Consider the following 17,481-nt stretch of genomic DNA (forward strand, 5'->3'; position numbering starts at 1 on the left):
AATTTCTTTGTTGTTCCCTAAATGAAATAATTGATTTCAGTGGTTTTTGAAACAAAACTTTGCCTTTCCATGAAGACACAGTACTGTTAAGAATAGAGATTCATGCTCCCCCCCTCCTCCCCCCCGTTCATTGGGGTTTTTTTGAAGAAAAGTTAAAAGCATTTGTAAGTCTAACCCTTTTCTTTTTAATTTGGGCTGAATGTTTCAAGGCTGAGCTGAAAAAATGTCTCATTTTCCTTTTTGCATTGTTTGGAAAAGTATTTTTTGTTCAACTCCCCTCTGCCTTCAGTTGGAAACTTAAAGTTAACAGTATTTGCCAGCTTTAAGTGAAAATGAGTAAATATTCCTTAGTCATTGGGTGAGATCTTTAACTGGCTTTGAGCGTTATAATCCTACTGAAGTCAAATGAATCAGACTGATTTATACCAGATGGCTATCTGGACCTCCGAGGGGAATGAAATAAGAATCATGGATTAAATTTACCATCAATACAAGATGATCTGTTTGCATTAGCAAGATTACATCTGTGCTTCCTCGCAGATAAATTTTGTCCAAGTCTCCACTACTAATGTTGTCATCTTCATGCTGCAGATTGTGGTTCAAACTAGCAATAGAAACCCAGGAGGTTTTTGCTGGAGCAATACTTCAGCCTTTGGGCACAAGATTTGCACCAGTGTTCATGTGACCCTGGATTTTAAGGGGTTTCTTATCATCTGTTCATTTTGTGCTTGTGCCAGAAATGTGCACAAAGACCAGAGTGAACTAAATTAATGGGAAGATGGTTGGGTTTTGTTTTTGTTTTTTTTTTAAGGATGGATACAATAGTAAAGAAAAATAATTAAATTTTGTTTATATAACAGGAGTACATTGTATGGCCACCAGAATGACCACAGGTATGAACAAAGTGGTGGGGAAAGACTTCCTGAAGTATTGCATTCGCATAAGCAAGGAAACTGTTGCAGCTTGGAAAATGAAATCTGCGATTTATGAGCCCAAAGGATGTGAAGTCAATATTTTGTTCTCCTTAGTTATTCAATAATGACTTTGACAGTTTGTCTGGGTTTGAGGAGATACAGATTTTCGGGCTGGCAGGATGCAATGGACTAGCTGATTTCCAAAGCTGTCACTGACCTTTGATTTATGTTTTCTGTATTTTCCTTTTTGGACCAGTTAGTACCATCAAGCTCTTGCCTGTCTTGGCTCAGTATGCAGCAGCCTGTCTCCAGGATAATTCCAGGATGGCTTGTCCTACACCATCTAGAAGAGGCTGCAGCCCCGCTTCTGTCTTGCCTTGTTGTGAGTGAGTTTTAAACCCAGAAAGACATTAGAGTTGTGCCTGGATCTTGTCCTGGGGCACATGTTGAGCCCCATGCTCTCTTCCTAAGCTTCTGTTGAATCTGTATTTGTAGCAGATGAGGCACTGAATTTGCATCACTTTGAGTTGGTGGTACTGGTGAGGATGGTTCTTGCCTGTTTGAGTGGCATGAGCCTTTCTTTCACCGCACCATTCAGCCCTTTTCTGAATCTATATCAGTCATTTACATGCTTGAAATGATTTAAAATGACAAGCACCGTGGAAACTGTCTAGGATGTATAATTTGCTGTGAATGGTTTCAAATTAGAGAAGAAAGTGAAGAATGAGAACTCTTGGCTGTAGTACCAGCATGGTGTCCATATGTCTGTGTGAATTTCATGGACAAATCCCTTCATAAAGACAAAGTCCTGTGCTGCACTGAGGATCCCTTATCGCTTCCCCTCCAGGGAGCATGGTAGAAGTCCTTTTAGCAGGGTGACATGGAAGCATCCTGGTGGTTTCATTTCAGGCATCCATGAAACAAATGCCGCTTGCCTGTCTTCCAAGGAGATCTGCCTGCAAAAAGAACTAATTGTAGCATAGTTATAGCATATAGCTATATAGCTGATGTAGAAAAGTGGGTGAATAGTTTTGGGGCAGATTTTATTTGAACATTTTGGAGCTGTGTTTGTTACAGGCAATGACAACTTTTTGAAGCGCAGAGCAAAAGTAAGAAGGATTTGGGGTCTTCTTGTTGTTGCTGTTCCTGGAGTACTGCTGCTTCCTTATTCGTAGGGAAGGATAGAGCCAGCTGGCAAAAATATTCTTCTCATCCCATTTTTTTTCAGTTTACTTTCTCCATTTCCTCATTTCTCTATACCATCCATCTACATTGTGCAAACTAAGTAATGAGACTTTACCAAGGCAACTCAGAAATTGAAAGGCAGCTCTACAGGCTTTGGGATTATTTAGCGTTAAACTGTTATCAGGGTAGGTTTTTAAAAAAGAGTGTTTTCCTAACAGGCCTGGTACATAAAGAATTTCTGGCTGAATCTGTAAATTCCTGCAGGGAGATGTTGATCCTTTATCTAATGTTTGTTTTATCTGCTCCCTACCAGAGCATATTGCTGGTATGTAAGTAGATTGCTGTCATATGGCCCTAGACAATTGCTTCATCGAGGATTTCTACAGCTCCTTGATAGGGAGGTTCTATTTTTTTGTTTCTAATGACATCTATGCTCCTTGTAATTTTTTTGAGGGAGGTTGTTTTACCTGAAAAGCCACTTACACAGGTACTATTTTTTCACCTGCCAAATTCTTCAACTATATTAACAGTATACAGGAGGCCAAATTTTCTCATACTCGCTCACTTCTCTTAGATAAAGCACTTGCTGAGATAAAGGAAATACTGATGCGAATCTGGTGTAACCGGTGGCTTTTTTCATAGTAACACAAATTTTGAGAAATGGATACTAGAAATGCAACATTACTCTGCCTGCTTCATCACCTTGCTTAAAAATCAGCAAAAAGACTATAAGACGGGGGAACGCTGCTTCCAGTAGGATGGGAAGCAGAAGTTTTCCTGTGGGCACAGATACCTCTAAGTCTGTAGCACTAGCAGAGGTATTGGATGAAACAGAACTTTAGGCAGCCTTGTAAATACTCTCGTAATTCCTGCAGCTCACATGGGATTGTGACCCTGAATTTGGGAATGGCTGGACCAGTGCTCAGCACCTGGGGAACGGAAGTGCCTCACACCATCCTGGGCCAGCCCTTCCAGTGACTTGAGGGTGACCTGGCAAAAGTCACTGGGGCTTTTTGTTGCAATACAGACAGGGCTAGAAAACTTTTCTCTGCTCTGCTGACAGAATTTCAAACCTCATCTGGCCTGAGAAAACAGACAGCGCGCGTGAAGGTGCTGTTCCTGATGCAGGTGGCCCTTCGATTTTAGAAACTGCTGCTCAACCCCTACTTGTGGTCAAGAGCATTCTCCTGAGCACGTAGGAGAAACAGTGGTTTTCTTCATTTCACTAGTTTACCAGCTGTGCTTGTGTTACAGTCTCCCCCCAGGAAGGGCAGAGTATGCCCAGAGGACTGGCATATCTGTACCTCCCAAAGGAGAATTTTCGGCAAGTGATGGTGGAATGCTCTCCAGCCTCGTAGCCTCTCCTCCTTGAGAAGATCTTCAGGTGCTAATTTTCAGGTAAAAGGCTGCCTTGTGCAGTTTGTGCTGAACCAGGCTTCGACTAGAAAACATCAGAATGATACTTAGACAACAAGAGAGACAAAAAGAAGACATTTATAAAATGCCTGTGAAATTGTCTGGTGGGGGCAAGGTGATTCAAGGTGATTCTGGCTACAAATGTAACATTTTGCTAATTTTGCTATGCTGCTTCTCTGCCTGCTGGCTCCCCCGGTCCCATGGGAAGCCACAGCTGTCATGGGAGGTCCCTAAACGCCTGGACCCCGGGCTGATCCTGCTCTGTGGAGCAAGGGGAGCAGAAGGGCTTTGCAAGGTGCACACCCTCTGGGCTCAGTCCTGCTGATGTCAAGGGAAATTATGTCCATGGCAGGAAGACTGGATCTTAATGTGTTTCAGAGAGGGTATCTTGTATGATTATTTCCTTACGGGAACTCTGGCCTTATTTTGCGCTCTGCTGCGTATGCCAATTAACCTAAGGCTTGCTTTTGACAGGGCATGCTTGCCTGTCCCACTACCTTTCTGTTCTACATGTCTAATTTCACAAAGGAGAGTTTTTTAAGCATTAATAGCATTTTTTAAGATCTTGACAAAGAAAGAGGAGTCCCCTAAATATCTGCCTTCCCCGTATCCTGCAGCAATGAGGACACAACCTTGGGAGTTACTTAAAAGTTATGTATTTTTAATTGCATCTTCTAGCTGAGAGGCACTGGGATCTTCAGTACAATTCCTTTCAAGGTGACCTTTGTACAGTTTGTTGTCTGAACAAGCCATTGTGTCACTGTTAATAAGGGCACTCGCTGGAAAAATAGTATCACCCACCTTAGGTCTGCTGGCATCTTGTAAAACTGCAGTGGCTGGGAAGGTGTTAGTATAGCTGTGCAATGAAACTTTGCTCCCATGGAAGGCACTGGTAAAGTTCCTACTGTGCTTAAATTAGCCAGGACTTCCTCGTTTAGTTTTTTGGTGAGGAGCACGAGAGGAACATCACAAGTGGGGGCTACAGTTCTTCCCTTGCATCTTGCAATTTAAATACTGTTCTTGTTACTGTCCTGTTGTCTTCTACCAGAAAATCAACTACAAAGTTCCTGGGAGTAAAATTAATACGTTTGTTGCTCCAGAGTCTATCATAAAATCTTAAAGACTGATTTGGAGGCAGAACTAGTCTTCTCTATTAAATGATTTTACGTACCAAAACTACCTCAGAGCTGGTGTGTAACAGGGAGAGAGCCTGGTTTTCCTCAGCTGCTGTTTTTGGCCAGCCATTTACCTCTAGGTAAGGCCAGTGGCTATGGAGAGGTTACCAAATCAGAATGGTGCCTTCCCATGCTTTCTATTCCCATCATCAGAAAAAAGTCAGTATCGGGAAAAGTTTTTGCGCCGCAGGTTCCTGGCTGCTCTCCGAAATGGTTGCCAGCTGATGGCTGCTTCAGGAGCTGCTGTGAAATGAACCAGTGATTATAGTTCAGTTCCTGTTGACAGGCATCCACCTTACAACCTCCACAGCTGGCAGCCTCGGTGGCAGGCACAGCAGAGAGGTCCAGGGCTGAAGGAGCAGGAAAAATAAACAGCGCTCTCATAACAGGATGTGCCCGCCCTGCTTCCATGATTCATATCCTGAGCAGCATCCCCTGGACCAGTGCAGCCTAGCGACCAGCTCCTTGGCCCGCTGGTTTCTCTTTGAGGTCCAGGACACTTTCTGATATTACTGCTGTTTATGGGGAAACTGCTTTTGGCCTGGTTCTTCAGGAACTCCTACTCCTGGCTCTCCTGTGAGACGAACATTTCTTCCTTGGCGAGGGCTCTCAAAGGGGCTTTGTAGTGCTGCCGGCATTACCTGGGAAGTTGATGTAAAAGTCATTTAAAGTTGGAGGCTGCCTCATCTTACAGTATTTCCTGTAGAGCTTGTCTGAGCATTCATCAAGGAGAAATGTGGTGAGCTTTCTGGTGAAACGTTCATCCAGTGTCCACTTGCCCACTGTGCAAATGTCTCCTTCCCTTTCTGCTGCCTTGTCCCTCAACTTTTCAATCAGCTGTGGCATTTTCTGGCTGCTGAATCGTTCGGGAGGTTTGTTGGGGTGCATTTAGGATGGCACACCTCTGGGAGCACTGGGCTCTCCTCTAGCCCACTGACACGTCTTGCGTTCCTTTCCGGCATCTGGGTGCCTTCCAGGTAGACTTAGGTTCCTTCTGAATAACCAGAAAATTTCCAGCTGCTACTACACAATGGTGTCTGCTGTCTCCCTGTTCTCCTTGAATAGTTGTTCTCGCTATTTACAACCCAGGGAATGTGCTGAGAAAGAGGATGGCGGAAGGTACTTGTAATTGATGTCTGTGGAAAATGAGTGTTTATGGTGTACTCACAGTGTCAGAAAAAAGCAACTTTCTCTGATGCATAACTACCCAAAGTCAAGCTCTGAAAACATACAGCTGTCTTATTCCCAGGACTCTGCAACCTGAATAATTGAGAATTCGTCCATTTCCCTGAACATATATAATATTATGGCTATTTTTCTAATTCACTTCTCTTTTTAGAAAGAACTCCTTTTTCACTTCTCCTTTTAGATAGACCAAACCCTTGCAGCTCACAAGAGGTTCCTCTGCATTTGACAACAGTTTTTGTAGCCTGTTTCCTTTTCCATAGCTAAGTTTAGCTCTTGATTTTCCTTTGTCTCATCCCTCAGGCAGGTCTCACAAGCAGTTATGCTGTTTGTGTTTTCTTCTTGCCTGCATCAAGAAGTTTGTAGAAATAAAGTGCAAGTTTTTTATATTCGACTGGTGGGGAAAATATCAAAAGACAGAAGAAAAAACAAAAGTCCTTTCTGAAGCTATTGTGCCATTGAAATACTCACAGCAGAAGGTGGCTTTTCTGCGTTGAGTTTATTCATCATCACAGAAATCTCTTCAAGAACTCGAATTTCTCACATATCTCATGTGAGCTCTGTTCCCAATCAGTCCCATGTCACTGACTTGGCTCTGACCTGTATTCATGTCATTGTGGTGTCTGTATGCACCAAAGATCTGCAAATAGCCAACAAGAAGGCAGGCCTGCCTTCAACAGTTCACAGTCTGAATATATGACAAGGTGTAAGTAGTCAATGGAACTAGCAGCTGTGGAAAGACTAAATTGACTGTAAGAGAGCAAGAGGCAGTGAAGGAGGAGAATCACAGAATGACGGGGGTTGGAAGGGACCTCTGGAGATCATCTAGTCCAACCCCCCTGCCAGAGCAGGGTCACCTAGAGCAGGTTGCACAGGAACATGTCCAGGCGGGTTTTGAATGTCTCCAAGAGATGGAGACTGCACCACCTCTCTGGGCAGCCCGTTGCAGTGCTTTGCCACCCTCAAAGTAAAGTTCCTCCTCACGTTTAGATGGAACTTCGTATGTTCAAGTTTGTGCCTGTTACTTCTTGTCCTGTCGCTGGGCACAACTGAAAAAAGACTGGCCCCAATTAAAGCTGTTGACTGTCAGTCATGGGCTGACCTTGACATCTGTCCATTCCTTCCCTTTAGACAATGTTTTGCAAGAGAAGCAGCAGAGAGGAAGCTTTGAGGAACACTGCTTTGAGGGCTGTAAGCCAGTACCCTGGTGAGTTGGGAATGGACAGAGGTGCTGGTGCAGGAGACTGCAGATGACTGTTTGCTTCTGGACCATTTGGCAGGGCACTAGCCCAAACGAGTGAGTCTGCGTGGGTGAATCTCTGTAAGGCTGTGGGGTCTGCCCAGTCCCCTGGGGAAGGCTAAGGCCTTTGTAAGGTGATTGCATCTGCAAAACCAAACAATGGGATAAATTTCAGGGTCACAAAAATTTCAAGAGCTCCTCAGTGTTATTGCACTGTGTGGGTTGAAAAAAGCTTGACTGGAGCAGAGTGGCAGATCAAAAAATATTTGAGCTCTCCCAGCAATATCCTATCACAGATAATTTTTCTCTATGACATTATTTTCCTCGGGCAGAAGATTAAACACTTCTAAATGAATTATAGTGATTTTAGTTTCTGTTGTCCTTGCACATTGCTGCAATTGTCAGTGCAGTCTCTCAGTTGCCCTGCTGCCATCACAGAGCCAAAAAGGTTAATAACCATTCAACTAAAAATTCCTAGATCTGTGTATGTGATATGTCAGTATCCCATAGAATGAGCACCTCTGATATTTAGATGGAATTACTTTCATCCTTCTGCCCAAACAAGGTCTGCACACCAGAGGATCATGGAACACATTCTCCTAGAAGTTATACTGAGGCACATGGAAGACAGGGAGGTGATTTGAGACAGCCAGCATGGCTTCACCAGGGGCAAGTCCTGCCTGACCAGCCTAGTGGCCTTCTCTGATGGAGTGACTACATCAGTAGACAAAGGAAGAGTTATGGATATCGTCTATCTGGACTTCTGTAAGGCCTTTAATGCAGTCCTCCACAACATCCTTCTCTCTAAATTGGAGAGATGTGGTTTTGATGGGTGGACTATTCATTGGATGAGGAATTGTCGCATCCAGAGGGTAGTGGTCAATGTCCAGATGGAGATCAGTAACAAGTGGTGTCCCACAGGGTTCCATATTGGGACAAGTACTGTTTAATATCTTCATCAGTGATATAGATAGTGGGATTGAGCGCACCCTCAGCAAGTTTGCAGATAACACCTAGTTTGTTGTTGACACACCTGAGGGATGGGATGCCATCCAGAGAGACCTGGACAAGCCTGAGAAGTGGGCCTGTGTTAACCTCGTGAGATTCAACAAGGCCAAGTGCACCTGGGTCGGGGAAATATAGGCTGTGGGATGAAGTGTGAGAGAAGTCCTGCCAAGAAGGACTTGGGAGTACTGGTGGGTTAAACACTGGACATGAGCTGGCAGCGTGCGCTCGCAGCCCAGAAGGCCAACCATATCTTGGGCTGCATCAAAAGAAGCGTGGTCAGCAGGTCAAGGGAGGTGAATCTGCCCCTCTACTCCACTCTTGTGAAACCCCACATGCAGTTCTGTGTCCAGCTCTGGAGCCCTCGGCACAGGAAAGACATGGACCTGTTGGAACGGGTCCAGAGGAGGGCCACAAAAATGATCAGAGGGCTGGAGTACCTCTCCTGTGAAGAAAGACTGAGACAGCTGGGGTTGTTCAGTCTGGAGAAGGCGCCAGGGAGACCTTATTGCAGTCTTTCAGTACTTTAAGGGAGCGTATAAGAAAGATGGGGGCAGACTTTTTAGTGGGGCTTCTTGCAACAGGTCAAGGTGTAATGGTTTTAAACTAAAAAAGAGGGTAGATTCAGACTAGACATAAGGAAGAAATTTTTTACGCTGAGTGTGGTGAGACACTGGCACAGGCTGCCAAGAGAAGTGGTAGATGCCCCATCCCTGGAAACATTCCAAGTCAGGTTGGATGGGGCTCTAAGCAACCTGATCTAGTTGAAGATGTCCCTGCACATTGCAGGGGGGCTTGGACTAGATGACCTTTAAAGGTCTCTTCTAACTCAAACTAGTCTATGATTCTTATCAAGGATGTTTCAAGGTGAATTTTAGATGGGTTTTGTACTGGCTTTTTCCATTGGGTAAATTCTGCTTCAGTTGAAAAGGTTCCTCTAGTGGGTCATTTAATAGACAAGGGAGTGTCTTAAACGTTGTGATGAATTACTGAAGAAAAACGTATCTATCTGACCTGTGGTCAAGGTGTTAAAAATCCAAGGCAGCATTCAGGCAGACATCCTAACTACTGCCTAGGCTAAATGGATAAACCTAGGAACTTCAATCCCAAAAGCAGAGATTAAGCAAAGAAGGATTTTTATTAATTTTTGTGGTATCAGGGCATATACCCTTTTTAGACTGTATCCCTTGAAAGTAGAGGTACCGCAGTATGCACTAATGCTAGAAACAGCCCTAACAGCTACATTACTGGAGGGCTTCCTCCAGGTTGGTATTCCTGCAATTCAGTGCCTTGTGCTGCATGGATCTTACTCTGTTTGGCTCCAGCACACAAAGGGTGGTCCCAGCTGAGCTGCCTGGAAGACCTCAGTCACATGAGGTACCCTGAAACTTTCTCAGCAAGAGTTTTGAAGCTCTATTAATTGACGCTCCAAACTGATTGAATTTAATGAGAATCTTTCCACTGACATCATGGCTTTGATTTATACCCTTAATACATAACGCATTGTTTCAAATGTGAGCCTTAATGTCCTTATCCAGTCTGCCACTCTTCCAAGTTAAATACGAATAAACAAAGAGAGAATGAAAAAAACCCAGAAGACAAGTTTAAGAGATTTCTGTGTGCCTGTTAGAGGCAACTCCCAACTAATGCCAAGAAGCAGCGGGAAAGGGTGTCTTTTGCCTAGGAATTCAGAGTCTGCAGGACTCTTTGCAGCCAGAACATTGCGCCGCTGAGTTATTTTCTATCAGAAAAGGCAACTGAACCTCCCGTGCGATAGTTAGACCAGTAAGAAGTTTAATGGATTAAAAACCTTGTATGTTTATGTTAATTAAATCTGTCATCCGCTGTATTTTTCTTCTATTTTTAGTCTGGTTTCCTAAGGAAATGAGGCTTATATGGTTGCAGTGGCTGTTTGCCCATCTGTTGGTCCCCCCCGCTCCTCCCTGTAACTTTCAAACTGTCAGCATATTTCAGCCAATCTGGAAAGAAAGGAAAGGATCTCGAAGACGTTACCATTTTTATGAATTTCATGAAGACTTGTGGAAATTTTCCAAAGGCTTGATTAATGTCCCCTCAAGGTAAAGCTGAGATCATTCAGCCCTTGCCCTTTCTGTTTGCCCCGACGTACGAAACCCATCTGCCCTATTGTTGTGTGAGTGGCTTTAAACCAGCTACAGCACGGGCTGTTTCTTGCTCCCCCCAGAGCAATGGGAAACTGAAGGTTTTGTGGGAGGCAGAGATGTCTTAGATTAGATATTAGGAAGAAATTCTTTACTGTGAGGGTGGTGAGGCACTGGAACAGGTTGCCCAGAGAAGCTGTGGATGCCTCATCCCTGGAAGTGTCCAAGGCCAGGCTGGATGGGGCTTTGAGCAGCCTGGTCTAGTGGGAGGTGTCCCTGCCCATGGCAGCGGGTTGGAACTAGGTGATCTTTAAGGTCCCTTCCAACCCAAACCATTCTATGATTCTATGTCAGTGGAGACTTGCAAGAGATTGGAGGGGAACTGCAGGGCGTCAGATGGAAAACAAGTAAGTGAGACCATGGTGGTGAACAGGTGATGGAAACAAGGGAGGGATACCTAGAAGGCATCGTGCACTGGCAATTTTTCAGGGATGTGACTATTTTTGAAGGACAAGCAAACATCAGAAAACCTGAGAATATCGTGGCAGGGAGGAGGGCTGAGGGGTGCAGAGTAAAGCCAAAGGTGTAACAGGGAGGGGACACTGAGCTGTAGTAGGCTAATTTCAGCAGCAGTGTGGGAGTACATGACAGAAATCCATGGGAAACTGAGTTTCATTAGTTTAGCTGCTCACAGAACTCGTTTTATCAAGCTATTTGTTGGCAAGGTTAGCCTAGGGAATGACTGAAGTTATTCATAAAACGTGCTTGTGTGATTTCTTTGGGGCTGTGCAATTGTACTGATAGAGATAGCAAGTCTTTTTCATGATAAATTATGGCCAGAAAGCATACCTACCCTCTGCCGCCTGCGTTCCTCACAGCACGCACTGGGTTTCTTCAATTCCAGAACTTAATTTTTCTTAAAAGGATGATTGTTTTGCTGTGCCCACACCACTAAGATGGAGCTGCGCCGATTAAATAGAGCCTTTGTGAGCAGTTCCTTGGACTATGTGAGGAGGATCCTTCTTTACGGCTATGTGAAAGCTTATACTTACTTGGATGGCAATCAACGTGCCTTGGTAGATGAAGCATTGGCCGTCTGTGTATCATTAAGGAGCTCGAAGAGCCAATTCAGTCCAGACAGTAAACAATGAATTGCTGACACTTTCAGCTCTGCTGGGGCTCAAAAACACCAGCGCGCACATCTGAGCCATATCAGTGGAAACACACAAGGATTAGATTCTTTTGGTGACGGCTGCATTTTTATTGTGAATAATCTGATGGGAGCCTGATGGTGTCCAACGCATCCATTCTCGCCTTGTGATTCTTTTGCCATCTGAAATATTGTTAGTTTTAATGACATAATTATCCTTTATGTATTCAGTTAGACATGTGGGTTGGGGTTTCCTCCCCCCCCCTTTTTTTTTTTTTGAGTTATAATTAGTTTCCCTGAGAGGCAGCAGCTTAAATCCTTGGGTAGTTTTCTGAGAAGCTGGGACTGAAAGAAGCTTTTGGGAAATGACAATTATATGTCCATGGTTTTTATTTGGTATGCTTTATTTTAGTCTTTGTCTAGGCTGAAAGCTCTTGTTGGCTGGCAGAAGATGGATTGAATCGGTGAAATCAGGAAATTTCAGTCTCAGCCTCCTCCCCCGCCCCAACAAAAACATGCGAAGAACTTGTATATTGACTGAAAGTAAAGTGCAGTTGTTTTGCTGAATTTATATGAAATACTGGTAGGAAAAATTAATACCCTTTCCCCCCCTATCCTCCAGGGCATTGATTGAATTCATATGAAATTTTTTGCTGAACTCTTCTAGAAGTTTATCTCAACAGAAAATTTTGTAATAGGTGTTTGTATCAAGGTAATTCTAACAAGATGAGACTATTTAGCCAGCGTTATCTTGGAAAACAGAAAAAAAAAAAGACTATTGGCTTGTAAATGACCTTGTAACCTTCTTCTGTATTACTTTTTCTGTGGTAAGCCCGAGGTGGCCCATGTCTGTCTTGGAGACCTTGTGGTACCCCACGAAACCCCCAGGGACTATTGAACCTACATGGATGCATAGGGCTCTGAAGTACATTAGTAAAAGAAAACATGTATGGATACTTGTCAGGAGTCATACAAGTTGTTACATTTTGAAGCTTCATATGTGTGGTTAGTTACCGATTGCGTTATGCCCTGGCTTCATGTCATCAATAGGAAAAAACAACAGAGAACAATTTTTATGGGGTTTGTAAAGCTTCGGTGGGGATGCACCAAGGTAAGAGCTCTCCCAGCACCAACGTAAAAACCCTCTGGGTTTTCCTGTTGTTTATGGTGCTACTCTGCAGCAACAAATCCGAGGAAGATGCTTAGTTTTGCGAGCATCTGAAAGGTCTCATATATTCTGCCTGAGTGGGAAGTTTCATTATTATACTGAAATGATTAAGAAAAGCATTTGCTTTTGGCAACAAGCTGGGGGCACAACTCCCCCGCCACATCCTCTCACAGTGCAGAGAGAAGCACAGACTCCCGCAACCCTGGAGTGCGGGATCTTCTCTCCCTCATGTGGGGCAGGCTGCTCGCCTGCCCGCTGTGCTCCGGCAAGAGAAACGAGAAGGATAATGTGCAGGTGTGTTCCTCCCCAGCAGCTGGTGCAGCCACTGCAGGACCCCTGGGGGGAGTGAAGCACTGCCCCCCAAATCTGCTCCTCTGGCTGCTGGGGAGCAGCAGAGGAGGAGCCCCGTGAGGCAGCTGTGGGAGCACCTTACTTCAAACAAGGGCGAGAGGAATCAGTACTGCTCGAAGTTATTTTGCTCATCCGGTTTCTCCCAGCTTCAATCAACAGCCAGGGTTTCTGTCACTTCTGGGAGATGGCAACTGGTTTCTCTCCCAGAAAGCCCATAGCAGCCAGAATTGGAAAAGCCTTTCTCAGTCCCTTAGTCTCCCTCTCCTCTCCTTGTCTTTCTTTCTCTCTCTCTCTTTTTTCTTTTTTTAAAATAGCGTATTTGAGAATGATGTGTCCATGTTAGTTTTTTGCCTGTCTCCTGCAAAGGGTTTTCAATCCCTTACTTTAAATGGAATATTATTCCCAGATGGAAAAGCTCATCTACTGGCAAAGTCAGTGATATAATTTGTTTATATAGATTCAGTGCAACTAAAAGGGGCGGGGGAGAGGGGAAAGTAGAGAGAAGAAAATTCCTTCACCATCTCGTACTTGTTACTTGTCAAGTTGTGTACGCTGTGAGTAAAGCTGTGTTCTTGAATGGTCAGGGATGGTGTGGCCCCAAAAGGCTGTTGGTAGGGAAGAGGAGACAGGGTGCCTGCCGCTCTGGCTTGGAGGGGGTGTGCTGCATAGTTTTCATTTTCTGCATGCATGATTAAAATTAAAGGAAAAAAAAAAGTCTTGGCTCTAGCAGTGGGAACCACACAGATGTGAACTGAATGGAAAGCTGATTTTTTTTTTTTGCTTGTATGTCACCACTTCCTGTGACCTGAAGGACAGATTTGTCTCAAGAGTTTTCTGCAGCACAGGCAAAGGCATTAATTAAGCTTTTCAGAAATAAAGGAGGTACCATGTTCAGTGTTTCACGGTGTGCTTTCTGTGCTTTACTTTAGATGGGCCTCGCAGCTTTCCAGAATCTCAGATCTGTTGGAGTTTTTCTCCCTTCCTTCCTTTGAAGTTGAGCATCCCAAGCACTTTCCCAAACTGACCTATGCAGCCTCTCATAAGGCCAGGTAAGGCACATGCACCCCTTGAGCCCTGGGTATCATATGGAAGAACACACATAGGAGCCACGTGTGCGTTTATATGCCCCGTTTGGTAATGACATTCACATACACCGTCTTCCTCCCTGGCCAGGGGACTCGATACACATATGTGTCCGGCAAGATATATTTCTGTTGCGTGATCAAACACACATCGTCTATATATTTCTGAAGAGGAAAGCAGGCAGGGATCCTCCTAGGGGCCCAAAGGCCCTGCCAGCAGTGTGACTGCTGCAGGGCAAGTATCCTCGCCGCAGGGCAAGCAGCTCCTCCTACGTGTGTGGGCTCCTATTCTGTTCACGTTATGCGTTTTTTCACCCTCACACATCATGCAGGTATCAGCAGGCATCAGCTTGCTGCTAATTGCCTCCTCCCAGCTCCTCCGCATGGGAGCCATCTGCGTTGCAGCTCTCCGTCGGCAGGCGTGGAAAGTCCTAGCCTGAAAAGCCAGGCACCTCACGTGGTGCCTTAACACGAGGTTGCTGGGGTGCATAGGCTCGAGTTTCACTTCCAAAGAACTAAGTTCAAATTTTGGTTTTGGTCACAGAGGGAATTATGTTTAAAGATCTTTTAATCCCTTGGGAAGCTTTCCAGTCCCCGGGGATATCACTGCTTAATCACACCCTCAACCCAGTGCCGGGTCATTCTCTCTCAAGACAGGGCTTGTTCAGGGACTTTTATGGATTTTTGTTTGCTTGCTCACTTTTCAAGTGGGGTTGTTTTCCAATTTAATTTGGGGTTGTTTGTGAAAGGTGTCTGCTTTCAGAAGATTGTTGAGAGTTTTTTTTGGTGTAGAAAAATTGAACATTCTTCCTTCTGGTTAAAAGGCACACGGCACAGGAAAATGTAACTGGGAGAGGGAGCAAGGTATGCAAAGGGGAATGGGGAGTATGAGGGGTCTGAGTCAAAGTTGTCATAAGATAGTCAGAGGAATTTCCAAACTGAAGTATTTTGGATTTTGCTTTTTGCTTTTTACATGAAGTATCATATTTTTCCTAGAGGAAAGAGGAAGGAAAGTATCTGGTGGTGCGGGCCAGAGCTGATGTAGCTGTCTCTTTGCTTGTTTTTGCATATCTCCCATGCTCAGAAGTACAATTGTGCTTTGAAAGAGGAGATCACTCGGCAATGTAAGTGATGACAAATGCATCAGCCCCTGCCTGCACCTTTACATCTCAGTTCTGGACGCAGCTGTCCCCCACTTATGATACAACAGGAACATATTTTGTTCTGCTCCAGCAGCAGCACTCGATTGGCTCATTAGGAAATTAGATGATCTGTCTAAAGCTTTAGGCAAGGGACAGGTTTTTTAAGCAAGTATGGGGTGTTTGAGTGATGCCAGCAATAGCAATCTGTAAATTACAGATGAGGTGCACTGAGCAAGCAGTGTGTTATCTCTCTGAGTGTTTAAGTTTTTGCACATTTTGGCAACTTCTTTAAAGAAGGCAAAAGCTGGACTGTCAGCACCGATTTTAGTTTTTCAGTGCTATGCCTTTCTATTTATAATGGGCATGAAAGAAGTCCTTGAAGGCAGCGTGTCTTGTCAGTGAATTAAAAATTCCTAGCAAGTTTCCCGGGTCCCATCAGTTTACTTGCGTCTTCTTCCTATTTGTGGTCAAAAATAACAGCCCTGTAGGAATGGCTGTGATGCTCCTATGGATGGCAAAGTGGGTAGCAGTCCATTGCTAAGGGGATTTCACATCATGCGGTTATCCAGCAGCCCTGGATGTTACTGTGGAGAGTCTGGCCTATCTTGTTTAAAGCAGCTGATAAAATGTAAAGTGCCTACCTCGAATGCTCTGAGTCTGTGCTGAGGCAGTTTCCTGATGTCATCCTTAAGCGGAGCAGGAGACGTGCCCAGCGTGCAGAAGGATGCAGGGCAGAGCTCTGGCCACGCTTCCAGCTGCAGAACTCCCCACGGTTCCCTGGTGCAGGAGCTGTGTTTTTGCAAATAGAAACCAGGCAAGCTCAAATCACGTAATAAGCGTTATAGGCTTCTCTTATTTAGTTTGCAATGTATACCTTTGGGCAACATTCAGACTCTCCAGTGCCTGCTAATTAATTTGTTTTCTTATACTTTACTGAGATTTGGATTGGCACCAAAGCCCAAAAGGGAAGAATCTAGCTGTCAAAAAGTGGATGTCTATAATGAGCGTAAGGTGTGGATGGAAACCACACAGTTGTCACACAGCAGCTATGACATATAAGATGCTATTGCTTCCATACTGTTTCTCATAAGGGAGAGAGATATTTTGGGAGGGCAGAAGATGGGATTATGGCAGACAGCTACATGGAAACTGTCATTGAATGCTCCATGCACTGAAATGGAGTAGTGTGCAGAAACAAGGCTGTTAGAAATAATTTAATAAATATTAAGTTCATGGAAGAATAACAAAAATATGTAAGCATTAATTGAACATGGTTGGCTAGCTTGTTCAGCATTGTCCAGTTGAGGAATAATACAAGATTCAGAGTGTGAAGCTGAGGTTTTCCTCCTGGCCCTGAACTAGTTTTCTCTAAAATCTGAGAAAGTCTTATTTTCCACTGATTTCATACTCTTTGGACGAGCAACATGTGCCTCAGTTTCCTCATCTCTAAAACACTGTTCCTTGCTAACATAACCTCCAGACCACTGTCAGATATTGGTTATAAGTTATATTAAGACTGTGGAGTGAATAGCTATGGAAAGTCTGAGATACTAATCAATCATCGTTAGTTTTATGCTCCTGGCCCTTTGCTGCGCGATGGCAGACTTTGCAGCCCTGTAAGAGCCCTGTATAGAAACCGGGCTTCCCTTTCTGTGCCACCTGCGGTGCTACCTTGGCTACTACCCACCACTCCCAGGCAAGCGCTCCTGCCGGCACACTCATGCCTAGTGCCAGGCTCCCGCAGGCAGTGTCAGCTGTTGAAATAGCTTGGTAATGAACTCTAGGGTAAGCACTCTGTAATAAATTAATCTTCATGAAGCTTGACGACCACAAAGAGTAATCCTAACGTGAAGCATCTCTCTCCGTAGCAGCACAGCACCACCGGAGCCTGTATGTCAGGAACCCTTTGTGCTCCCTGCCGTCAGTACATATGGCGAACTCTGCCCAGTTGCTCTTGCAGCGTCTTGTTTTCCCTGTGATGCTTCAGGGATTCTGTGACATCTTCAGAAGTGCCCTTGAAGAGAAGTAAGTAAATCTATGCTTCAAATAGGTTGCATTACTGAAAATGTCTTGAATGATGAAGCAAAAGAAGAGACTGTGCAGGTGATTAGTAGATGGTGAAGGACAAAAAGTAGGAGGCTGATGTACAGCTCATTCAGTGCCTGTGAGTCCTCTGGATGTGCTGAGCGAAGAGCCGTACAGCTTATTAAGCCCTGCGAACCCTAGCGAGACAAGCGCAGAAACCAGCACTTCAAACCTCCTAGCAGCCGGTGGAGTTGCAGGGAGGTGGTGACGGTCACTTGCGTGACTGTTTTTTCCAGTCCCCATTGTGTAACTGCAGAAATATC

Source organism: Rissa tridactyla, chromosome 3 (genome assembly GCF_028500815.1).
Source record: "Rissa tridactyla isolate bRisTri1 chromosome 3, bRisTri1.patW.cur.20221130, whole genome shotgun sequence".
Classification (NCBI taxonomy): Eukaryota; Metazoa; Chordata; class Aves; order Charadriiformes; family Laridae; genus Rissa; species Rissa tridactyla.